Genomic DNA, 27,236 nt, shown 5'->3' with positions numbered 1-27,236 from the left:
TGGGAGATATGGAATAAGAAACAAGTACTGGCTTAAAATCCTATAAATACTTACATTTTTTAAAAAAGCAGAGATATTAACCTTGTATTACTCTTCAAGGCCTGAGGACAAGATTATTTTGGCTTCCAATTTTACCAGACCATGGCTCCTAATAATATTAAATTGTTTCCTAAGCAAGAAAAATGACTTGGGTCAATAGTAATTAGGCTATCCTTCTACCACTCAGACCTCAGAAGTAAATAAACCAGTAGAAAGTCTGCCTGGTTTTGACGTACATTTAGTGAAGTTGGAATAGGCAGGAAGGGATCCCTGCTTCTGACATAGGAGGAGAGAGGAGAATTACAAGTAGACTGAGTCCTGATTCCAAGAAAGTGCTGTTGGGGTTGGTTTGTTATTTTTACTGAGACTCAAATTAGCTCCTTCAGTTTTCTCCTAAAAGAAGCTTTACATGGACCCAGCAGAGACAAGTTCTGATTTTAAAGACACAACCCTGGAGAACCATAGTGACCTGCCTTGGTACCAAGGACAGGGAATTAGGAGTGACTGGACAGTCATGTCATTTCCTTTTGTTGCTCACTGTGCCCAGTGAATTGTCCTCTTTTCCTTTTAAAAAAGTGGTTGGAGTTTGATGAGGAACAGCATACTTACATCGGCTCAAGATATCTTCCACAAATTATTTAGAAATTTAAAATAGTAACTTTATAATAGAGAAAGCTGGCAGACACACCTTAACCAATCATCAATTAACATCATGAGTATCTGGACACACAGCATCATGTGACTGCTGATGTAAGACACTGAGAAGGACAGAATATCATTTCTGGTATTCCTGCCAAAAATGAAGAAGCTAAATCTAATCATATGGAAACATCAGACAAAACTATATTGCAGGACAGCCTACAAAAGGAGCGTCCCGTCCTCTTCAAGAATGTCAAGGTCAAGATGCAGAAAGGCAGAGGAAGTGTTCCAGATGAAAGGAGACTAAAGATACGTGACAACTAATTGCAATGCATGATCCTGTATTGGATTTTGGACCCAGGGAGGGGAGAAGGAATAGCTATTAAGGACATTATTGGCACAGATAACAAAATTTGAAAAATGGACTACGGATTAGATAATACTATTGCATCATTGTTAGCTTTCCTAATTTCGAGTATCGTACACTAAGTATATAAGCGAATGTCATTGTTTTTAGGAAATACACACTGAAATGTTATTTACAGGCAAAGAACTATACAATGGTTCCAACTTTCAAATAATAAAAAGAAAAATTTACATACATGTATGTGGGGGTACAAATGTATATATAGATAGAGAATTATAATACAAATGGGGCAAAATGTTAATTGGTGAATCTGAGGAAAAAGGAAAATTTTTCTCTAAGTTTAAAATTAAATCAAAATCTAAAATTTAGAAAATATGGGTTTGGCATTGAGTGCTCAATGTGATCACCTTCCTTGTGGGCATCAAGTTGAAGTAGGGTAGCAATTTTCCTCAGTCCCTGATGCATCTGACTCACGTGGGGTCTATTCCAACAGCATGATAACCACAATAATCAAGGTCTGCAGAGATGCTGTAAAAGCATAGAGGACAGCTCCCAACTTAAGCTGTGGGTAATAAATGATTTCCCAGGGTTGGTGATCCTTGAGCTAAGTTAAAAGGAGGAAGAAGAGGTACCCAGGCAAGGGAGGGCCTTCTGGGTGACAGCTATGTTAGCAAAGGCAAGGAGAACTTGTATCTCTTTTTGCCCCTAAGATCAATTCTCTGCCCTTCTTTCTCTGTGTCCAGGAACCTAATCTCTTTGGCCTGCATCTCTCAGATCCCCTTGACCTCTGTCTTCCAAAGACTTGATCAATGGAAGACACCGGTAGGAGATGCAAGGGCAGGCAGGGGAGAGGCTGGGGTACTTATTCTCACTGATTTTTACAGTACCTATGTAAAGCTATTGCTCCTGTTGCCTGGCCCCACTCCACTGTGTCTGTGCACTCCAGACTTCGTTATCACTATTTATTCCTCTTGCCTCTTCAGTCCTGGGGTAGTAATGGCTTCCTGTTCTTGCTAGTCCCTAAGTGCCTTGACAGCCTTTGTTGGTTTCCCTAGCTATCCACTTTTCTAAGAATAATTCCTCATTATTTTCAGTTAAACCCGTTTAAGTGCACCATGTCCAGGAACCTTCCTAAAACACAATGTATGGCTGAAGCTGAGGCCATATGGAGAGATGGTGGGAGATGAGGCTTACATGGTGCAGGGACCAGACCAGAAAAGATCAGCTTTGGTTTTTATTCTGATATGCAGCAACCAGACATTACAGAACAGACGTGCTGTTTAGAGGAGAGACCTACACAGCTCTCTCCTGTGTTAGACAGACCTCAATTGTGTGACCTTGGTAAGTGACTTAATCTGCCTGAGCTGTTTCCTCATTTATGGAAAGAGATTAACCTCACAGGGTTAATGTGAGAAATAGATGGGGAATAGCAAGTTCATCTCCTTTTATAACTATATCCAGACAGTATTTTAAAGATCAATTTCAGTACCACCTCCTTCATGAGACTTATCTGACTGTATCAATCTCTAGTGACCTCTCCCTTCTCTGAATGTCTGTTGAGCATACAGTCATAATCCAGAGTTTTATATTCCATAATTTCTCATTGTTTCATCTGTGTGTATGCATATTTGTTTGCTGTGTTTCTTCAACTAGGTTTTAAACTGTTTCAAATAAGAGGCAATGTCTCACAGGTCTTTTACTCTTCCATTGCTGGACATGGTGGGGACTTATTTGGACTTGTTGGTTGACAAAAGGAGAGGAAAGATTTTGAGTGTCATAGCGTTTAAGGGCAACATTCTTAATCCTCTTCCATTGTTTCTGACCTCTCTACCTCTACCTCTATTCTACTATTATTCTAAAACCAAAACAAATGAAAACTCTTTCATTCCTTCCTTCGTACATTCATTCAAGCATATCTTTTAGTATTCACTATATAAAAATCCATAGACATTTCAGATATTTTGTTAACTTTAATCATTTGGAAGAGAAGGATTTGTAGTAGACATAGAGTTCCAAAATTAAGTACAATTACGCTCCCCAAAAAGGCCGGGTGAAATGAATGATAAAGAGGAGATGGTACTATAGATTTGGGTATAAAAAGGTCCCCCTCTGTGGCTGAGTCAATTTGCTATTTTCTTTGCTAAATTTGTTTCAATAACTATTTTAGTTTTTCCTACACTTTTTGTAGTACTAGGCATCTTTATTTAACAAATTTTTCCTAAAAGAGAAATGAGAAGCTTAAAAAAAGTAGAATTAGGACTAACATTACCATAGAACTTAATAATTTTCTCACATTGTCTCATTAATGCTCAGGGCACCCGGGAGGTCACTAAATATGATGATTATCACTTTCAGACAAATTAAAATACCTAGGAACAGAGAGGTTAACTGAATTCCCTATTCCCTACACATGAAGTTATTGTTGAAGCTTGTAAATGGAACTCATTCTAAGATTCAGCCTGATTTTCATAGCTTCTTAGGCCCCTCTAGATGCTTTCTCTAGCAAAGAAAAAAACAGAAGAAATCCTAGGCCAGGGGGATCTAGAGTTAGTGTTTCTCAGTCTGGAGGATGTCTACCTCTTCCTCACGCTCAGGAAATGACCCAACACATCCCTGGCCTGGGCATGGTCAGAGGTGGGACTGGTCAGTTGTGTGGGCCTGGTGTCAGGCCAGTGTAGTTCCTGCAGGTCTGTGCTTTAGTGTTCTCCTTTCCAGCTATCCTCAGAAAGTGAGGTTTCCTTCTGGTCCTAGATTGTCGGCTCCAGGGATGAAGTAGGAAGGAAGTTTCTGAGCCTTTTTTTTTAATGTCTGGGCTGAGAATGGGACAGCTGTCCATCATAATCAACACCACAGGAGGAATGACTCCCAACCTGCCTCTGTGCATTTACTCCCCCATATTTATCAGTGACAAAACGTCTAAATTCAATGCCCATTATTGACTCAGTGCCTCCAGGAACCTGATGGATTGTGTCCATGAGAAAGGGAAGCAGGTGGTATCTGTATTTGCATTCCTAAAATGAGTCAGGCCTGGGCTTAGCTGTAGAGTGCAGGACCAGTCTAAGGAGAGCAGTCCCCCCTCAACACCTGTGGGCTGCTGTTGGGGGGGATGTGGGACAGGGGAAGTATATAGGTCAATGTTTTTCAGTTTTTTTAGAGATGACATCTCATTATGTTGTCCAGGCTGGACTCAAACTCCTGGCTTCTAGTGATCCTCTTACCATAGCATCTTGAGTAGCTGGGACTATAGGCATGAGCCACTGTGCCTAGCTCCAACATTTTCAAAGAACCAGAAATGTAGATTTCTGTGGGAAGATGATTTACAAAATCGCTAAATGTTGTTAAAAACATCATGTAAAGCAAATATCCTATGAGTACCCAGTTTATACCCTCCCCCCACTTTGATAAGCAGATTTCGCTCCTTATTTGCCATTGCATGAGATTTGGTGGTAGACTTGAAGTGTAAATGATCCGGGTGGAGAGAAAGTAGAGACTCTGTATACTACTATTAGGACTGTTTCTTTCCTGCAAGTGGCTCTAGCTAGAAGATAGAAGGGAGATGATATGGATGTTCTGATGTAGATTAGAACTTAAAAGGAGGAGGCAGAACAAGAAAGTGCTGATGAAGCAGCATTTTTCTTTACTCGTTTAAGACAAGCAATTTCTAAATTTGTGAATGAGCCAAAAACTTTTACGTTGTCCAGTCATGGGCTGGGAGGAGCTTAAAGTCATGCTCTGGTGTGGGACTGATAATTTGCAGAGTAGGGAAAAGTTGACTTGCTTCACAAAGATGATCAATCTCATAGAAAGATACAAAGGGACCCTGAGAGGTCATCAATTCAATTCAAAAAGCTTTTATTGAGCACCAATATTAACTACCCCGCTAAAGGTCTATTTCCAAATACAGTCACACTTGGGGCTAGGGCTTCAACATATGAATTTTGTGGAAGCACAATTCAGCCCATAAGCGGAATTACTAGAATTTTAATTTATAAATTTCAATCAAAACCATTTTATATAAATAGGAAAATAATTCCTGTAACAAGATTCATTTCTATAAACGTAATTTGTTCCTATTTCTCCCTTATATGGTAATTTAGCCAATTTCTTACAATCCTTTTGTTAGTTAATTTTATATATAGACATAGATGTGCACTGTGTACATCTATCTATAGCTGTCTGTTTATACCTACATAGAATACATCTATATATGATATATAGATATATAGAGCAATACACATATATAATGTATCCATATAAACTTATCTATGTATCTATAACACATCTATATTTATATGTATGTAATATATCTTTATATGTATATACAATGTATATATATGGATTGATAGCTAATATAGATAACTATATAGTATGTGCTTATATATTGAAACTTCAAGTTGCTTCTATTATCCATCAAATGAAAGATAAAAATATCCCATCCCCAAGTTACCAAAGTATAGTTGTTTTCTGGGACTTACCCTCTGCTCTAGCCAAACTTATTTTCTTGTCATTTGCATTCATTTGTTTTCCACTCGGCAGACTAAACATGCCCTCCATCCAACTTTCCACAGATCTTCGTCCTCACTTTTCTCCTAAAGTCTAGTTAAAAGGTACTTTGTGTAAGGAAAGGATAGAAGGAAGGACCAAGGAAGGCAGGGTCAGTTTTTCTACTATGCCTCCTTCCCCTAGAAATGTCTCCCTTCAATTCAGGATTTTGTGGGCACCACTAATTGGCATTTCTTAGATTTGTACATTTTGTGTGTTCTTAAATACTTATTTGTACTTCCACAAAACACAGGGACTAAGACTGAAGATAGAAGATATCAAAAAATTCATCAATCGAGTTGGAAAAAATCAGTCAGACTCTTGGCTGAATCCCCTGTCTACAAGATAGAATGACTTCTGCTTCTTCCACCTTGTTTGGATTTGCCTATAACACAGCACATCGTGACAACCTATATTCATTAGGCTCTCTGCAAGAATGTTGACACAGGTTACATCTATTCCATGGAAAACTAACTGGCTTAAAGCAAAATTTTAGGTTAATAAAATTATCTACAGAATGATCTGAATTTGTGACCTTATTGAATTACTATAAAGAATGACCACCCAATTATTTGGGTGGAGGGGAACACACAAAGAATTGTTTTTATGTCACAATACTTGCATTCTATGTGTGTTTGTGTGTGTGTATATATATCCTATATATTTTATGTATTGAATATATATTTATATGTTGTACTTATATACTATATATATACATATATGTGTCTTTATATATGCACATATACACATGTATTTATAGGTATATGTATGTTCTCTTTACATATGAAGAAATATGTATATAATGAGATTTTATATTGGTCTAGTATAATGAACTCAAATTTCTTCTGTACAGAATGTTTTCTCATCAGTATATCTCAAGTGGTATTACTACAGAGGACTTATTCACATAAATGTGCACACTCAGAGTAAAACTTTGCATATGAATGTACTGATAGCACACAAATCAGAAAAGATAAGGAAGAATATAGTTCAAATTTGCAGGACTTTCCCAAACTCAAATTTTACATTACAATCAATTGTCCACCGTTATTTCTTTTTTATATATATAATCAACCAAGGAAAGGCTGGCTGCTTATTTTGCATCTCCTAAACTGTGTTCCCCTGCTGAGTATGTAGTTTTGTTGAGGACGTATCTATCACCTTCTGTAAAACCAAACCAAGCAGATCCTTTCAATGTAAAGGAAACAATAGGACAAAATTACATTCGGATTGGCCCCTGCCACCAATCACCTAGGACCAGCTAGCAAGAAGGAGGAACAAGATCTTCTGGCTTTAAGGATGTTTCTGTTGAAACCTGTTTGAAGCAATGTTTAATTCGAGTGTCTTCTGCAAAACATGTACACGTTTCAAACAGATGCTCCAGAAGAAAGGATTCTGTGGGCAAGCAAGTTTGGAAACCCTGACTACTGTGCCTTGCTTTAGGAGATTCCTAATATACCTTAACCTATTACAGGCACTGCATAACCCCAGAGAAAAGCAATCTTCTTAACTTTGTTTAAAGCAATATTTCTAAATATAGGTAGACATTAAAATTGTTTTCTTATATAATTCCTTTGGGAAGTGTTGGTGTAGAACATTTTAGTTTGGTCTTAGAATAAGCAAACTGATGCAACTTTTCAATGACAGGGAGATACAGAAGGCACTTTCCTTTTCATGGTTAATTAATATAAAAGAAACCTCAAAGCTCTTCAAGAATTCCTAAGGAAAGCACTTATGACAAAGAGCCCACACTATACCCCAAAAGAAGAAAGAAAATATATAGCACAATGCCAAATGTCTAGTACTGCCTTACTTTTTCCTCACTGTTATTAAGCTGCCTTCCAGCTGATTCCAGCCCTGTGCTATACAGACTTACCTAGTAGGATTGCTGCAGAATATTTCATATGAATTTACTGGGGTAAGGTACTGGAAAGGCTCCACTGTATACATTTACACACAAAGATTATGCACTGATGAGAAATACAGGCTGTTCTATATTTTGAGTAATGACCCTTTGAGAGCTCTTATTTTGTGTCTTTTGAGGTCACGCCTCCTGCTGATACATTTTAGAGATGTTTTACTGCGAGAATGGTGTGTGTTTGTGCGTGTGTAAATCTCTGATAGTAATACTACCTGAGAAATAGAAGAAAAGCTACTGCATCAGACCATTGGTTCTTCCAATCCTGTATTTATCTGTGTTTTGTTGTATCAGGAAAGGGTGGGATGAGTGTTTGTCCGATCCTTTGCTTTCCTCTAGGTAGTATGTTTTCTTGGCTTTACTGTCATCTTGAGCCTTGTTTCGGAGGGCAGAAGAATGCTTAGGTCATGTTTAGATTTTATAGCCTCATTTAGTGGAAATGGATCCTTTGGGCCCAGTCTATGCCCATTGCCTAAATTTAAAGTTCCTTTTCTTGCAGGTGGCTTAATTTATATTTGTTGATGGCACAAGGAATGCAAATAACCATGCAGGTGACCTTTAGGAGGCTGTGAGAGCCAAAGCAGTTATATGAGTGACTTGAATTCAGAAAGAGATTTTGATCTATTTTTAGCATTTCTACAAATACCTTTTTCTTGAGGAAAAAAAGTATTTAATTATGCAGTAGGCATTTTGGAAGCATACAGAGAGCTAATCTGAGGTGAATAATCAGATATTCCAATACTATAACACTAGATGAGTGATAAGGTAAAAGGAAACGTGAGCAGAATTATAGAACCGCTAGAATGGACCAGACTTTGTGAGGATTATCTGTTCAACCCATTTTATCATACTGCTTTCGATCCTGGCAAGTCTAGACCTATACCTCAAGTGAGAACATAATTGAGGGTGAATCATGACCTAATATGAAGTGATATATGACAGAAATAAACTGCTTTTTCATGATCTGAGAGCTCTTTTTCAAGATTCTATCCAAGAATCTGTCCAAAATGATACTTTGGCTGGTGCTAATAATGAAATTAGGTCAATGAAATACCTGAACTTTACCACCTGTAAGTTTCTAAGATATCTACTAGGTGATCAAACGATTTTCTTCTTCAAGAAAAGGTGGAGCTGGGCACAGTGGTTCATACCTGTAACCCCAGCACTTTGGCAGACTGAGGCAGAATGATTGCTTGAGCCCAGGAGTTTGAAGCCAGCTTGGGTAACATGGTGAGACTCTGCCTGTACAAAAAATTAAAAAAAAGAAAACAAATATTAGCGAAGTGTGGTGGCTCTCACCTGTGGTCCCACTACTGAGGAGGCTGAGGCAAGAGGATTGCTTAAGCCCAGGAGTTGGAGGTTACAGTCAGCTATGATTGTGTCACTGTGCTCCAGCCTGGGCAACTGAGTGAGACTCTTCTCAAAAAGGAAAATAAAAGGGTATTTGTGGAAATGCTAAAATGAAAGGGATTTTTTATTTAGAAGCAAAGTAGAAGTTTCAGAACTTTTAAATATTTACTCAATTTGATCAATAGAATGAATTCTGTAAATCTACATATTTGAAACTAATTAAACATTTCAAATATAAACATCTCAATTTAAAGATTGATTCTGGAAATAAGAATAAAGATCCCTCTCCATTGTCGGAGGTGGGTGAATGGGGGAAGGTAAAGACGAATAAAACCTGCCACGTATGTTTCATACTATCAAAATCTGTGTGGTTTATTGCCTATTCATCTCTTCTCTCCCCATATGGAGGTTACTCCCTAACCCTATTTACTGTTTGAATTCCTATTTACTGTTTGAATATCAGTGTTGAGCTTAAGTAACAATTTCAGCCCCACACCTTGGAGTCCAGTATTATTACCACTGGAGGCATTCTTATTGCTGGCACTCCTCAAGACTGACCTTCTAACTATGCCACTGTACTTGATTCTCTGTCTCAGGAACCCACCTTTATTTCAGTCACAAGGACTGGCTGCTTTTGGCTTTTTAGCAAATTAGAGGCTAAAATCTGATATCTGAAGTTCCCTCTAGTTGCCTTAATTTGAACTAGGCTCCTGACATCTGCATACTTGGGGCTCCAGTCATCTCCTGAATGTGGCTTCCCTCATATTTTTACTTGAAAGGTGATTCAATTAATTTAAGCCATGTCCAGTTGTATTCTGTGACATAACAGGTATCTATTCATAATTTTTTGAAAAGCTATAATATCCTAGTGTTCTTAAAAGATAAAGTAAACTCTTCATTAGAAACTTGCCAAATTCATGGGAATTTGACAATCTTTGCTGATTTATTAGGATCACTTATCTTTATTGAAAGATTTTGGCCGGGCGCGGTGGCTCAAGCCTGTAATCCCAGCACTTTGGGAGGCCGAGACGGGCGGATCACGAGGTCAGGAGATCGAGACCATCCTGGCTAACACGGTGAAACCCCGTCTCTACTAAGAAATACAAAAAAAAAAAAAAAAAAAAAAAAAACTAGCCGGGCGTGGTGGCGGGCGCCTGTAGTCCCAACTACTCGGGAGGCTGAGGCAGGAGAATGGCGTAAACCCAGGAGGCGGAGCTTGCAGTGACCTGAGATCCGGCCACTGCACTCCAGCCTGGGCGGCAGAGCGAGACTCCAGTCTCAAAAAAAAAAAAAAAAAAAAGAAAAGAAAGATTTTTAGTATGCTTCAGTATTTATGGGAAGTAGCGGCATTTAAAGTGCTTAAAGTCAATAAAAATGAACACAGTTGTATCTGGTCTCCCTTGGTGACTCCTTTGTGGAAAACAAACAACAAAAAAAGAACACTACTATGTAAGGAGCAAAGATAAAACCTCATATGATGATACTTCTAAGAAATAGCTTTAGGCTGGGCTTGGTGGCTCATGTCTGTAATCTCAGCACCTTGGGAGGCTGAGGTGGGCGGATCACCTGAGGTCTGGAGCTCAAGACCAGCTTGACCAACATGGAGAAACCCCATCTCTACTAAAAGTATAAAATTAGCCGGGTGTGGTAGCACAGGCCTGTAATCCCAGCTACTTAGGAGGCTGAGGCAGGAGAATCGCTTGAACCCAGGAGGTAGAGGTTGCAGTGAGCCAATATTGTGCCATTGCACTCCAGCCTGGGCAACAAGAGTGAAACTCAGCCTTGAAAAAAAAAAAAAAAAAGGAACAGCTCTAAAACTTATGAGATTAGAAAGTATACACTATATTAGTCCAAAAATATGAACATTGAAACTTGACTGGGGCTACCAAAAGTTCTTTCCTGTGCAATAAAGTAAGAAAATGAAATAAAAGACATGCAGATTGGAAAAGAAGACATAAAACTACTTGCAGACAGCATGACTGTCTATGTTGAAAATACCAGGAAATCTATTTTAAAAATCTAGAACTTATAAGTGAGCCCAGCAAAGTTGCAGCATACAAAATTAACACAAAAAATTAATCTTATTAGTAGCAATGAACAACTGGAAACTGAAATTGAAAATAATAACATTTACAATACTACTGAAAAATGAAATATTCAGATATAAACCTAAGGAAACATATAAAAGATCAATAAGATCAATAAGCTGAAAATTATAAAAACTTGATAAAATAAAAGAACACCTAAATAAATAAATGGAGATATATACTACGTTCATGGATTGGAAAAGTCAATATAGTAAAGATGTTAATTCCCCCTAATGATCTATAAGTTTAACATAATTCCTGTCAAAAATACAAGGAGAATTATTTGCGGATATAGACAATATGGTTTTAAATTATGTGTAAAGGAAAGGAAACAGAGTAACCAAAAGAATTTCAAAAAAAAAATAAAGTTGAAAGAACTGCACCTCTCATTTTTAGACTTACCATGTAGCTACAGTGATCAAGACAGTGGAGTATTAACAAAGGGTAGATAGGTTGATCAATATAAGATAATTTAAAAATCCAGAAATAGACCCACACAAATAGGGCCAATTGACAAAGATGCTAAGCCAATTTTAGAGAGAAAGAATATTTTCAACAAATGACATTAGAACAAGTGAACATTTATGGGCAAAAAATAAGCTTAAACCTAAATCTCATACTTTATACAGAAATTAACGCAAAATGGGCCATAGATCTAAATGTAAGATGTAAAACTAAGAAAACTTCCAAAAGAAAACATATGAAAAAGTCTTGGTAACTTCGGATTCAGCAAAGAGTTTTTATTGATGGTATCAAAAACACAAGTCAAAAAATAGAAGAAAGATAAATTGAACTTAAGCAAACTTTAAAACTTTTGCCTTGCAAAAAAACAATATTAAGAAAATTAAAAGACAAGCTAGACTGGGAGAAAATATTTGCAAGACACATATCTAACAAAATACTTGCTTCCAGAATATATAAAGAACAGTCAAAACTGAATAATACATACACACACACACATACACACAAACTCCCCATTAAAAATTGGCCAGACGTCGTGGCTTATGCCTGTAATCCCAGCACTTTGGGAGTTGGAGGTAGAAGGATGGTTTGAACCCAGGGGTTTGAGACCAGTTTCAGCGACATGGCAAAAACGTGTCTCAACTAAAAATACAAAAAAAAAAAAAAAAAAAAAAATAGCCAGGTGTGGTGGCATGTAACTGCAGGCCCAGCTAAGGTGGGAGGATCACCTGAGCCTGGGAAGTTGAAGCCACAGTGAACCTTCATCTGGGCAATGGGAGTGAGATCCTGTCTCAAAAACAAAAAGGAGGTGTGTGGAGGCAAAGACTTGGATACTGCACCAAAAAGAATATATAGAAGGTGAATAAAGATATGAAAGCCTGGTTAACATCATTAGCCATTAGGGGAATGCAGAAACCACCATGAGATACCCTTACATAGCTATAAAATTGCTAAAATAAAAATTATTAATACACTGTGCTAGTGAGGATGTGGAGTAACTAGAATTCTTATACAATGATATTGAAAAGGTATAGCCACTCTGGAAAAAAGCTTGGTAGTTTCTTATAAAGTTAGGCATATGTTATTCATTCCAGCAATCCCACTCCTACATACTGACCCTAGAGAAGTGAAACCATGTGCACCCAAAGACCTGTACATGAAAGTTTATAGCAACTTTAGTTATAACTGCAAAAGCCAGGAAACAACCTAAATGTCCTTCTACAAGTGAATGGATTAAAAAATTGTAGTACATCCATGCAATGCAATACCACTCAGCAAGAAGAAGGAATCAACTATATCAATAATGCAAAAACTTGGATGAATCTCAGAAGCATTATGCTGAGTGACAGAAGCCCGTCTCACAAAATCATATATACTGTATAATTTCATTTTTATGACATTCTTGAAAAAATGAAGTTATAATGACAAGGATCAGATCAGTGACTCTTTGGCAATTCAGGTAGGTAGAGAGAGGGTGTGGTTACAAAATGATTACATATGGGGGCTTTGGGGAGTAATGGAACTGTTCTGTACTAAAAAAGATAAACCTCTCTCCTGAAAATGAATTGTGAGTACAGGAATGCATCCAGACAGAAAGTACAGAAACATTTACTTTTTATGTTAAAATAATTATAGACCCAAAATTAGTTGCAAAAATAGTACAGACTAGTCCCATGTGTCCATCATTCAGTTTTCCCCTGGTAACAGCTGACATAACTACAGTAGATTATTAAAACCAGGAAATTGACATTGGCACAGCAGGTTAGCCTATAGAAAGAAAGCAAAAGACACACACTTGAAGATTGGTGGACTGGAGTCATATAAAGAATTAAAGGAAACTTTTAAGGAATTAAAGGGGAACTTTGGTGTCTTGTATCCTGATTTTACTGGTGATTACACAAATCCATGTATGGAACTGTACCAAAAAGGGGTCATTTTTACTGTATGTTAATACATTAAAAAATAAAAAGTAAAAAAAACATAGCGTGGAATTGTACCAAAAAAGGGTCATTTTTACTGTATGTTAATACATTTAAAAATAAAAAGTAAAAAAACCATAGCACAGAAATTTCATGCTAAAAGGGATATGTGCATATTTGATATTTAATGTATTTTTATGAGAAAATCTCTTTTAATAGAGGAATAGCCTTCTAACTCCTATTGAAGATGTGAAATTGAGCAATTGCTTTAGACTTGTGAATATAAGGTGATTGCTTACTACATGTATGTCTTTTTTTGGAACATCTAAGAAAATTTTGTGTTTATCATACATACATGCATATGTTTAATCTCTTAGATGTATAGAAGTTATTTATTCCTTGGGAATGTTTTGTTTGTTAATTCAGATAAAAATAAGTGAATTATTTAAAAATAAATTTAGAATATATAAAGTTATAAATCTGTTCAAATGCTTAAAGCTATTCAATAAGTCTGTAAAAGGGAATAAACATTTTTGAAATGCTCCTTTGAAGTTATTGATCAAATCTGCAGATTTAAAAATAACATAATATGTATAGCCGACCTTAAAAGGCCACGAAAAAACTGACATCTGGCCAAGTGTGGTGACTCACGTCTGTAATCCCTGCACTTTGGGATGTTGAGGCCGGCGGATCCCTTGAGGCCAGGAGTTTGAGAGCAGCCTGGCCGACGTTGTGAAACTCCAACTCTACTAAAAATACAAACATTAGCCAGGCATGGTGATGAACGCTTGTAATCTCAGCTACTCAGGAGGCTGAGGCAGGAGAATTGCTTGAACCCGGGAGACGGAGGTTGCAGTGAACCGAGATCATACCACTGCACTCCAGCCTAGGCGACATCTCAAAACAAAACAAAACAAAAAAACAAAAAAACCCTGACATTTTGTATTTATAATTTTAATATATTGAATGTCACTTTTAAGGCTCAAAATGAACTTTCTGGTGAAAAATAGGCTTGATTGATTAGGGAAGGTCAATGGCAGTAGAATCTAGGACCAAAAGCAAATACACATATAAGACTAAAAGGGGCCACTTAGGAAAAATCAATAATCTAGTTTTAAAAATGAGAAACTGAAAAATATTCTTTAGATTCTCTCTTTAAATTAAGAAGTTTGACTACAAAATTCTATTACATAAGTAAGATAAAATATAAAAACAATCTTGGTTTCTAAATTAAAGCAAGGTAAAAGAATATCCAAGGTGAAAAAGAAGAGGGTCAAAGCATTACCAGAAAAACAGAGAGCTGAGAAACATGGGGGGAAAGCCCCAGAGAGTTTCTCATAGGAAACACAGTCACCGAGTGATATACGGAGGAAAAAAGTTCATTATTTCATAGCCTGTGATTTCTTAGGATATTGCTACTATTTAAAGTAATTCTCTCCCCTATCCCCCACCAGCAAAGATAAAGCAAAGTAAACAATGTTTGTGGTTTTTGATCCTTAAGTCAGATAAAAATAAATTCCAAACTTGGATATTTTAATAATATGTGGTACATTAAGAAGAACATCTGAGTAGGAATTAGAAAATACAGGTTCAAGTCTTAGCTTCTCCTGAGAAAGTACACTCATCTTCTCTGATCCACAATTTTCTCATATTTAAATGGGAATAATAATCGCTGCTTTGCTTGTGTTACAGAATTTTTATGAAGATCAAAGAGATAATACATGTGAATTTTGAAAATTGTAAATTACTATATACATAAGGTATTATTATCATATTTAACAGATGCAAATGAAGAGCTCCAAAGAAGTATTAATTCTATTTGAATACATTTCATCGTGAGAAAGACAACTTTATGTGAACATGCAAAATATTTGTGCTTTTGATTACCTCCTTCTTAGACATCAAAAAGCAATCTGTTTCTTATGCTTGTGCTTAAATCTGTTTCTCCTCCTGTCCCCTCATGCTCTACCATCCAGCTCCCAAAAGCCCCTCTCCGAAAGCAGTTAAAACTTCAAAATAGAAGATAACTCCTGTAATAAAGAAAACGATCTCCTCTCCCCAATACTTCACCCCAACAGTAATTCTGAGTTACATGATTATTTTGAGAGTGCAGCAACATTTTTACTCATATATAATTATGAGCTGTAGGTGAAATTAGCTTTTAGTATGAATAGGTCTGATTTTTAATTTTTTTATTTAGAAATAATTGCAGACAAAAGAAATTGCAAAACAATGCAGAGAGAGCCCATGTATCCATCACCCAGCTTCCCCTCAATGGTAACATCTTACACAACTATGGTAGCTTATTAAAACCAAGAAACTGACATTGGCGCAATTAATCATACTACAGAAGGAAAGCTGAAGACATCAGTTTGAAGAGTAACAGGGAATCAAAGGAAACCTTTAGAAAAAGAAAGATATAAAACCCAGGGAGGTGGTTTCCAGAGTGCCCTGATTAAGTTGAAGGCATGGGAATATGGTTTATTATAAGAGAGAAGACAGAGTTCACAGGCCACATATGTAAAGAAGATGGCCAAGATGGGGTCCGGAGAAGTGTTTCCATCAGTTTTGCAGTGACTAAGGATGATAAGAGGAACATCCTTAGGTTTACACTAGAAGTTTTAATGATGAGGAAAGAGGGAAGAAGAATGGTCAAAATGTTTGCAGTATTTGGGAGTTTGTCTACTGGAAATGAATCATACTGAGATTTTTCTATCCGTAATTTGTCTTACTTTCATACAGTTTGTACTTTCACCCTGTCAGCCAGCTAGCTGAAATATCTCTGGAATGCTGAGCAACTTGCACCAGGAGTAGACACCATGCGTGGGGAGGGTGGCATTGCAGAGAAAGAAGGTATATCAGGAAGGGGAAGGGAAAAATTCTAATTCTTCCAAGAGCCCAGCCTTTGAAGGAGAAAACCCTAACTTTTTTGGCAGGTGGTGAAGTAAAATCCACTTTCCCAAACAGAACATTTTCTGTTTGCCAACCACCAGAGGACTTATTTTTTTATAACCTCCAGTGAAGATTCTAAAAGCAGCCTAAATCAAATTCTATTCAGCAAATTAGTCACAACCAAAATTTATTAAAGGTAAACCACTCAGTATTCCAGTAGGATAAAATAATTTGAATTTAATCTTTATTTATGTTATTCTCTTTAGTCTAGACCAAATCATTTATTTAATTAACAAATAATTTCAAAATTCTCCTGCTCTCCTACAAGTCATACAGAGAGAGTTGGAAAAGAGGCTAATTTATGTCTTTGATGCACTCTCTGTAGTCTTTACATTTTGACCTTGTTTATATTTTCAGAAGCCATGTGTGGGATTGTGGAGTTAGTCAATATTATAATCCAATCATCAATAAAATACAAACTTCTTGTTTATTAATACATGATTAAAAAATGTATATGATAAAAAGATATCGACTGTAGCCAAGTGTGCGGATGACAAGAACAATTATGGTGCAGATTCCTAATCACTATGTGAGCTGCACACTCCAGTGAAAGTCAATAGTCTGTTTAAAAGTCACGATGCATCCTTCTCTTTTCATCTTCTTTTTTTTTAATTTAAAGTCCAGCAATGGGACTTGTTAGCTTTTTTTTTATAGCTGGATTTACTTTTGTAACTTTAACTCACTGAAGAAACATTTACTGGGCAAACAGCCTGACTCTGTTTCCACACCAGGCTCTGGTGATACAGAAAAAAATCGTGCCCACCAAGGGGCCATGCTGACTGAATGCTACCTGAATCTGCAAATGAAAACAAGTGTTTGAGACCAGGGGTATCAATGTTTTACTCTCCTCATTTGAAGATGCATCACCAGTAAGCATGAGCTCTGAGTTGTTTTAGTTAGAGTGGCGATAACTTGTGATCTGCCTGCCTTTTTCCCCAGTAAACACATTTTTAAGAGACTGTGGAGACTGGGGGTTCACTCTGTGACCAGGGAACCCAGTGAGAAGGACTGACTGTACAAGAGCTGCAACTTCACCTTTGGCCCCATTAACCAACTGAGTTGCCCAGACAACTACATTTTTGTAGGAAATATGGTTATTCTTTTCAAATATAGATAGCTATATGCATGCATGTGTGATTTACATTCCAATGAGTTGGAAATGGCTAACCAGAGAGCTTCCAGGTGGCTATAGGCAAAGGGGATGGTTGCTGTTTATGTTCAATATAAGGAGGAATCTGTGTTTCCACAGGACAGAAGGAGGGAGGGGAAATTTTTTTTGTTTTGTTTTGTTTTGTTTGTTTCAGTCTCAATATGGTAAGCATTCTTTCCAGCAGATTATAAACTGTGCCTTCCCAATGTCCAATCTCTGCCCCCACAAAACATAGAACACAGGTAGGAGAGACAGAGACGGAGAGACAGAAATGCTATACTACACACACCAAAACCATTTCCGAGTAATAAATAGCTGTAGCAGTCACTTCCCAGAGCCCATTGAAGGAAAGCAATCCTCTTAAATGCTAGCTTTGAACAGATCTGGAGAATAGCTACAGCTTAGCAACATGGTTAGCAATATGATAAAGACCAGAGGTGGAGTGCAAACTTTGGAGAACTAACACTAAGATTTGAGAGCCTAGGTATTCTTTGCAATTATTTTTGAAAGCTGTTAGACAAGGAAATGATTTCAATCCATCCTGACAAGGATGCACAAGGAAAAAAAAGATGAAGGATGATAAAAAAAAATATAAAGGCATTTACTAAAGCCATCCATGCATGAGAATTTCAAATTTCTTTAATACATTTGTAAACAAAAACTATAGAAGTTAATATCCCTCCTGTATGCCATTTGTAATTGCTTTTATTATCTTTTTGCTAATATTATATCATCCTCATCCGTGGTACAGATTCAGACATTCTCAAATAATTCTTTTGTAGCCATTATGAAGTGGCTACTTCACTTTCAATAAAAGCACACAGAAAGATAGAGGCAACAGGAAAAAGATCAGTTTGCTGCCTGCCACAGACTTTCCATGGTAGTGTTTCACAGTCCTGGAGAATTTACTAGGTCCAGAACATGGTCCTTCAGAAATTTGATTTTGACACTACGTCAAGACTGTCCACTTCCAAGGACTAGACTCATGTTACCACAGCTCATGAAGGACTGATGTATGAAACTAGGAGAGTGCTTCACAGTGTGGGTGAGGATAAAACAAATTAGTGTTTAAATCCTGGCTCTGCCATATACTTGGTTCTATTACCTACCCAAGTTATTTTTCCTCCTCATCTGAAAAATGGGTATTAAAACTTGTTTTAAAGGGTTTTTTTTTTTTTTTTTTTTTTTTTGCATGTGAATATCTAGTTGTTCTAGCATTATTTGTTGAAAAGACTATCTTTACTTCATTCTACTGCCTTGCTGCTTTGTCAAAGATCACTTGACTCCATTTGTGTAAGCCTATTTCTGGGCTCTCCATTCTGTTCCATTGATTTATTTGTCTGTTCTTTCACTAATGCCACATTGTCTTGTTTACTATAGCTTTATAGTAAGTCTTGAATTTGAGTAATGTCAGCCCTCTGACTTCGTTCTTCTTCTTCAATATTGAATTGGCTATTCTGGGTCTTTTGCCTTTCCATAGGAACTTCAGAATCAGTTTGTCAATATCCACAGAATAACTTACTGGGATTTTATTGAGAAAACTTACTGGGATTGCATTAAATCTATAGATCAAGTTGGGAAAAACTTGCATACTGACAATATTGTGTCTTTGTATCCATGTCTCTTCATTTATATAGTTATTTGATATCTTTCTTTAGTCTTGTAGTTTTCCTTATTTGGATCTTGTGTATGTTTTGTTAGATTTATATGTAAACATTTCAGTTTTTCTATCTTATATAAATGGTAATATGTTTTTAATTTCAAATTCCATTTGCTCATTGCTACTATATAGGAATGTGCTTGGCTTTTGTATATTAACCTTGGATCTAGCAACCTTTTTATAATTGCTTATTAGATCCAGGAGGTTTTAGTTGTTGTTGTTGACTCTTTCAGATTTTCTACACAGGCTTTCTGAGAACAAAGACAGTTTTACCTTTTCCTCCCCAATCAGTTTATCTCTTATTTCCTTTTCTTGTCTTATTGCATTAGCTAGGACTTCTCGGATAATGCTGAAAGGCAGTGGTGAGAGGGGACATCCTCCCCTTGTTCTTAAACTTAATGGGAAAACATCAAGTTTTTCATCATTAATTATAATTTTAGCCTGTAGGTTTTTTGTAAATGTTCTTTATCAAGTGAAGAAATGTCCCCTCTAGTCCCAGTTTGCTGACAATTTTAGCATACATGAATGTTGGATTTGTCAAATGCATCTATTTATATGATGATGTGATTTTTCTTTTTTAGTCTGTTGATATAATAAGTTACATTAATTGTTTTTCTTTCTTGAATATTGAACCAGCCTTGTATACCTGGGATAAATCCCCCTCGGTTGTGGTGTATAATTATTTTTATATATTTTTGAATCATATTTGCTAATATTTTGTTCAGGACTTCTGCATATATGTTCATGAGAGATATGTGGTCTATAGTTGTCATTTCTTGTTATGTCTTTATCCACTTTTGATATTAGAGTAATGCTGGCCTAATAAAATGAATTAGAAAATAATCTAATTGTTACTATTTTTTGGAAGAAATTGTAGAAAATTGGTATAATTTCTTTCTTAAATGTTTGGTAGAATCCACTAAATACATTTCATTCTGTTGAGAAGAGTAATTGTTGATTAAATTTCTTAAATTTCTTTAATAGATATAGACCTATTCAAGTTGTCTATTTCTTCTCAAGTGAGTTTTGGCAGCTTGTGTCCTTCAAGGAATTGGTCCATTTCACCCAAGTTATCAAATTTACAGAGATATAATTGTACATAATATTTCACTATTATCCTTTTAATGTTCATAAGATACATAGTGATGTTCCCTCTTTCATTATTGATATTAGTAACTTGTGTCTTCTATATTTTTTCATAGATAGCTTGACTAAAGTCTTATCAATTGTATTGATCTTTTAAAAAACAGCTAATGGTTTTGTTGATTTTCTCTATGATTTCCTGTTTTCAATTTTATTGGTTTATGCTCTAATTTCAATTATTTCTTTTTTTCTCTTTATACTGGACTTAATTTACTCTTGTTTCTGAAGAAAATTTAATTTACTTTCCGAAGTTAGAAGCTTAGATTGTTTGTTTAGAGCTTTCTTTTTTTCTAGTATATGCATTCAATGCTATAAATTTTTCTCTAAGCATGCTATAAATTTCCCTTTAAGCACTATTTTCCCTGCATCTCACAAACATTAATATTTCAATGTTTTCATTTTAATATTTCATATTTTCATTTTCATTTAATTCAGAATACTTTTTAAGTTCTTTTGAGACTTCTCTTTTTTTCAAGTGTGCTTTTAATCTCTGAGTATTTTGGGACTTTCCAGCTGTTATTGATTGGTAGTTTAATTCCACTGTGATCTGAGAGTAGACATTGCATGATTTCTATTATTTTAGATTTATTATGGTGTGTTTTATTGCTTAGACTGTGTTCTATCTTGGTGAATGTTCCATGTGAGCTTGAGAAGAATGTGTAAAGTGCTGTTCTTGGACAATGTCATGTATAGATGTCAATTATGTTCAGTTGATTGGTGATGCTGTTGAGTTCAACTATGTCCTTAACTGATTTTATGCCTGCTGTATCTGTCCATTTCTGCTACGAAGGTTTTAAGTCTCCAACTCAATCTAATAATAGACTGATATATTTATCCTTGGAGTTCTATCAGTTTGTGCTTTACATATTTGATGGTCTGTTGCTAGGTGCATGCACATTAAATATTGCTATGTCTTCTTGGAGTATTACATCATTATGTAATGTCCCTCTATCTCTGATAAATGTTCTTACTCTGTCAGAAAATTAATATAGCTACTGTCTGAAATTAATATAGCTACTTTCAACTTCTTTTGATTAGTGTTAACGGGGTATATCTTTCTCAATCTCTTTACTTTTGATCTATATGTGTCTTTATATTTAAAGTAAGTTTCTTATATACAACATATTGTCAGGTCTTCTGTTTTGATTAATTCCGACAATGTCTGTCATTAAATTGGTGCATTTAGACTATCGATGTTCAGAGTGATTATTGATATACTTGGACTAAAATGTCTACTATATTTGTTACTGTTCTCTATTTGCTACACTTGTTCTCTGATCCAATTTTGCCTTTCACTCTATTTCGCCTTTTCAGATTTTTAAATGAACATTTTATATTATTATAATTTCTCTCCTCTCTTAGCATATCAGCTAAATTGCTTCTTTTTTAAACCTTTTTTTAGTGGTTGACCTAGAATTTACAATACACATTTTTAAGTAATCCAAGCCTACTTCTAAATAATATTTTACTACTTCACAGATAATATCAGTACTTTATAACAAAATATTTCAAATTCCTCCTTCTCATCTCTAGTATTACCGCTGTCATTTATTTCCCAAATACATACACATACATAAGCCTATATATATGCAAAAATGATAAAATACATTGTTGTTATTATTATTTTGCACAAACTGTTATTTCTTTAATCAATTAAAAAGTAAGAAAATAAAAGCTTTTGTTTTACTTTATTTTTTCTCTGATAGTCTGCCTTTCTTTATGTAGATCCAAAATTTTTACTTATTTTTTTTTCTGATAAACTTTTAAAAAGATTTTTTGCAAGGCACATCTACTGGTAACAAAGTCCCTCAACTTTTTTTTTCTTTGAGAAAGTATCTATTTATCCTTCACTTTTGAAGAATAATTTCACAGGGTATAGAATTACTTGTCTTAGAGTTTTTTCTCTCAATACTTTAAAATTTTTACTCCATTCTTTTCTTGATTGCATGATTTCTGAGGAGAAATTGGATGCAATTCAGATCTTTACTCCTCTATAGGTAACATCTTTTTCTTCTCTGCCATCTTTAAAGATTTCTTCTTTATCTTTGATTTTCTGAAGTTTAATATGATATGCCTACACATAGTTTGGGGGATTTTTGGCATTTATAAGTTTGGAGTTCTCCAAGCTTCCTGTATCTGTGATTTGGTGTCTCATATTAATTAGTAAAAATTCTGTCATTATTGCTTCAAATGTTGCTTCTGGTCCTTTCTTGTCCTTCAGGTATTCCCACTGTGTGTATGTTACACCTTCTGTAGTTTTCTCACATTTCTTAGAAATGCTGTTTTTTATTTCAGACTTTTACTCTTTGCTTTTCAGTTTTGGAAGTTTCTACTGACATAGCCTCAGGCTCACAGATTTTTTTCTCAGCTGTGTCCAGTTTACTAATGAGCCCATCAAAGGTAGTCTTCATTTCTTTTACAGTGTTTTTGATCTCTAGCATTTTTTTTCTTTCTTAAAATTTCCATGCTTCTGCTTGCTTGTCCATCTGTTCTTGCATATTTTCTACTTTTTCCATTAAAGCCTTTAGCGTATTCATCTTATTTAAAAAAAAAAAAAATCCTATTCTGAAAATCCCAACATTCCTGCCATGTCTGACTCCTTCTCATGCCTGTTCTGTCTCTTCAAATTTTTTCCTCTTAGTATGCCTTGTAATTTTTTTGTTAAAAGGTGAACATGATGTACTGGGTAAAAGCAACTAAAATAAATAGGGCTTTAGTAATGTGGTGACAAGGTGTAGGGGAAAGGAAGTGTTCTGTTGTCCTATGATTAGGCCCCAGTCTTTTGGTGAACCTGTGTCTCTGGGCTATAAGATTCACCAGTGCTTCTCAGTCACCCCTCCCTATGTTGGACGCAATGGTTAGAGATCACTGAGTTGGGTGTTGCCCTTCCTCCAAGTAGACTAGGCTCTGATAAAACTCTAATAAGGCTCTGGAAAAATAGTTTCTCCTGAGGTTAGGCCTTGTTTGGAAAAACAGAATACTCTGAAGTATTTCAAAATGGTTCTTTTTCCTTTCTCCCTGCTGAACATACAAGGGGATTTTTCTCAGATATTCACTGTGAGAACCTGGTAGAGTTCCAGGAGGAGGAACAGACAAAAGTCTAGGGGCCAATCTATGACTGAGGTTTTTGGAGTCTTTAACTCTCAGATTTGTCCACATTGAGCCTCCTGCAATTCACCAATTACAATTTAGGTTTTTCTACCCTGATACTGGTTCCTACAGAGGTTTCTACTCCTAAGTACCTGCTCCTGTAAGTTATGATTCTCTTAACTGCCTGTATGTCTCTCCAATTTTGGGGACAGTGGTTTGCCCTATGACTTCAGTACTCTGGCAGATCTAAGAAGAATTGTAGATTTTTTAGCCAATCAGTTTTTTTTGTTTTTTGTTTTTTTAACTTGTTAGGATAGAGTGGTGACTTCTAAGCTACTTACATTCCAGACTGCAATCATTGGCATTTGCACAGACATTACCTAGCTCATAGTTCTTGGAAATGAATATGAATAAATGGCCATAGAATTAAGTACTGACTTAACAAAGCTTCTGTCTGCTTTTTGATTTGTATGTGCTGAACCAAGGATGATCAGTTGTAATGGTCTATGTTTTATCTTTGTTAGCCATCATATTTCAAAGAGGCTATGATATTATGACCCATAACAAAGAAAGTCTTTGAGGGAGAAATAGAATTATTCTGCAAGCATAACCAAGAGATGAATGAATAAGCAAATATGTAACTCCTTCAGATCTCCCATATCCTAAGTTTACTGATAGCATTAGTACTTCCAGAAATGTTTAATATCAGTATCCAAGCTCAAAGCATGCAAACAAACAAATCTTCTCTTTACCATAAAAAGATAAAATGGATATACTTTGAAGTAGTAGCATCCTATCTATAAAAGTTTTAAATTATATACCAATATCAAAATAGGTATAGTAGTTTTCTTCATCATGCCTAAGCTCTCCTTGTAGCCTCAATTAGGTATTCTTTGCTCCCTTTTCTTGCTTTCTGATAAATTTTGCCCAAAAGATTTCATCTGAATTGCAAACATATACTCCCACTCTTCTGTATTTAATGCTGCAAGTAACGTATGTTCTTTTTAAAATAAGGTTTTTCTTTGACATGTGCAGATTCATCTACATTCTTGGTTGGCCCTACAATCACCTCTGGCACACAATTGTCCAGGGTTGATTGGATTAAGGGATGCAGTATGTGACTCTCAAGTACAGACACAATTAACCACAGAATCAATTCTGGACCATGTTCTAATCTGAACAGCTAAGCTAGCTAGCCCCAACAATTGGATGTTCTAATTATCAGTGAAATAGTTGAGTAAAATACTGAAGTTGGTAATATTTTCCATTATATAATATCAAATAACAGTTTTTACTTTCACCCGTATTATACTGAATTACTGTTTTAAAGTTAAAGAGGTTTTTTTGTTTGTTTGTTTTTTGCCAAAAACCTTTTGTGTAATGGAGGGCAAGAGAAAGTTGTTCCATGTGATACAGAAAACATCTAGGATTTAATTGAATGGCAGAGATCTTAGCCACTTTTTGGTTAGGTCAAATCAATGTACTGGTAGTATTTGCAAACATCTGGAAACAAGACATTAAAATAGATTATTATTTAGACTCATGCATATTTATGTGTCATTGCACATGCACATTTGTACAATAGTGCCTATTAGTTCCAAGTATATTAAAAAAATAGATGGCACTATTTTACTAATTATTGTCATTTCATTTTTTTCTAAATACCTTTTCTTGTGCCCAAAACACTATAAAATGGATGAAAAACCATATCTTTACTAGCATATCTTGTTAGTCATCATAATTCTGGTATGGGTTATCTTTTTGTTTGCTTGTGTGTCTGTGTATAAGGTTTTTGTCTCACTTTGCAATATACCCACACTTTGAATTTGACTTGATAGAAGCATCTGAAAATGATTCTGATTATTTGCAAATAATTCCATGAAACATTGACTTTGACCACAAACGAGAAGTGATTTCAAAAAAAATGTACTTATTTCATATCTCTTGGTTTTGAGTCCAAATACTTTCTAGTTACCCCAGTGTTAAAATGTACAGTTTTTTTTTTTTTTTTAATGCCCCGAGTGACTGAACTGAGTCAGACAAAATAAGAACTCAATTTTTTTTCTGATTCCAATTTGACATTATAGTTTCTGTGGCTTACAGACCACTGGAATTCTCAGATAATCAGACATAGGAAATACAGGATTGGTAGGAATCGACGCAGACAATTGCTGTGGACGTTAGACAATGGCCCCTGTACCATCACACAATGTCTGGAAAAGCAAACATCTTCCAGAACTGCTGTTTTGCTCTCTGACATCATCACTACATGCCAAAATGCCAAGGTCTTAGCTATCTTCCCTCAAAGGTATTACCTCCATCAAGTATCAAAAAGTGAAGACTGATGACATAAAGAATTATCTAATGAAAAGTTCCTCTGGAATGTCTCTAAGCAAATCAGAAGGACACTGATGACAGCGCCTTTTTTTGACTACAGAGTTGAATCATCAAGATTCCTTTCTCTAGATAATTATTTTATTATATTTTATATACTGTTAATTCATTATTTTAATTTTAAAAAGTAACCAGGGAGGCTAGTTACTTCAAACATTCCAAAATCTTCCAAAGAAATAGGTTGTTACAGGCCACTTAGGTGCTGAGGGCCTGAAGGAAACAGGAAGATTTATATATCTTTAAAGTCTATATGGTTTTCCTATAAGCCACTTACCTACTTCCTTTGAGAAAGACAGAAGGGAGAAAAAAAAGATAAATGCTCACAGGAACTGATGATATAACACCGTGCAGCTGCTAATGCATATGGATGTGTCATGCAAATGTCCCTAGCAGAAACACATTCTTTAGTTTAAACCTGCAACCATATTCAGCAATAAAAGAGTTTACGAATCAAACTGCTGACTCCTTTTTTTTTTCTTTCTTTTTTCTTATCAGAACACTGCAGCATACATCTTACCAGGCAGAGTAAATCAAAAGAAGAATCAGCTGGAGTTACCAACGCTTGTTTTCCCCTGGATATCAGGTGTGGGCTGCAATTTTGCAGATCAATTTGTGAGCTGAAATAAGTAGCTGTGGTCCACTAAAACTCGAAATAAAGCTGGGTTTGGGTGATACTTGTGCTAACTTTGCAAAGGCCTTATCTTTGCAAAGGGACTTTGTAATTTACCAGCTGATTGGTTTTTTCCTGTCTAAAGATGTATGTTGATTACACCTTTATCTGAATATAAAAAGATGTGGAGGAGCTGAGAGGAATACTGAGTAATAGAACTTTGTTTTCTTGTCTTTATCTTTTCTATTCTTTTAGTCTCAAATTTTGCAGATTCTCTGATAAGTGGATAGGAAAAGTAGACTAAAGAGAAGGACAAAAAAAGGAGACTAAGAATAAGAAAAAAAAAAAAGAGGTGGAAGGAATTTGGGGAGCAATCTTGTCACATTAAATTTTCCAAAGCATCGACATAGTTAGAGCATATAGCTGTGAATTTATTGTGTCATAGGCTTCTCCTCACGCTAGTACTGCGTATTTATTGAAAAGTTCTGTATTGGGGAATGAAAAATGTCAAACAGGAAACTTCAACTGTTACCTGGAGGGGACGTTAAATGGTGACTTGGGAGTGATTCGCTCCAACTTCTTTATGGCTGGGAGAAGGAATACCACTCTGACATTTTTTTATAGGCTTGTATGCAGAAGCTAAGCACTTAGAAGCACGAGGCAGTTGAGATTAGATGCGAAAAGAGAAAATGAGTACGTATTTGGGGATTAACCCACATTTGTGCTCTACAGGGAAGCAAGCTAGGCACTCACTTTGAAGGCACCACTCCAGTGAAACGCCATCAATTCTGAATGAAATTACTTAGGGTGAAATTGCATATCTGCAGGTGGCATCATCTTTGCTGTGCTCCAGGTTTATTTCTCCTTCCAACCTGGGTTTGACTGGCCTTTGCTAAAGATCACCCCTGAGTAGC

The sequence above is a fragment of the Rhinopithecus roxellana genome, chromosome 18 (genome assembly GCF_007565055.1).
Source record: "Rhinopithecus roxellana isolate Shanxi Qingling chromosome 18, ASM756505v1, whole genome shotgun sequence".
Classification (NCBI taxonomy): Eukaryota; Metazoa; Chordata; class Mammalia; order Primates; family Cercopithecidae; genus Rhinopithecus; species Rhinopithecus roxellana.
The sequence above is the reverse complement of the archived record's forward strand: the minus strand, read 5'-3'. Positions refer to the sequence as shown.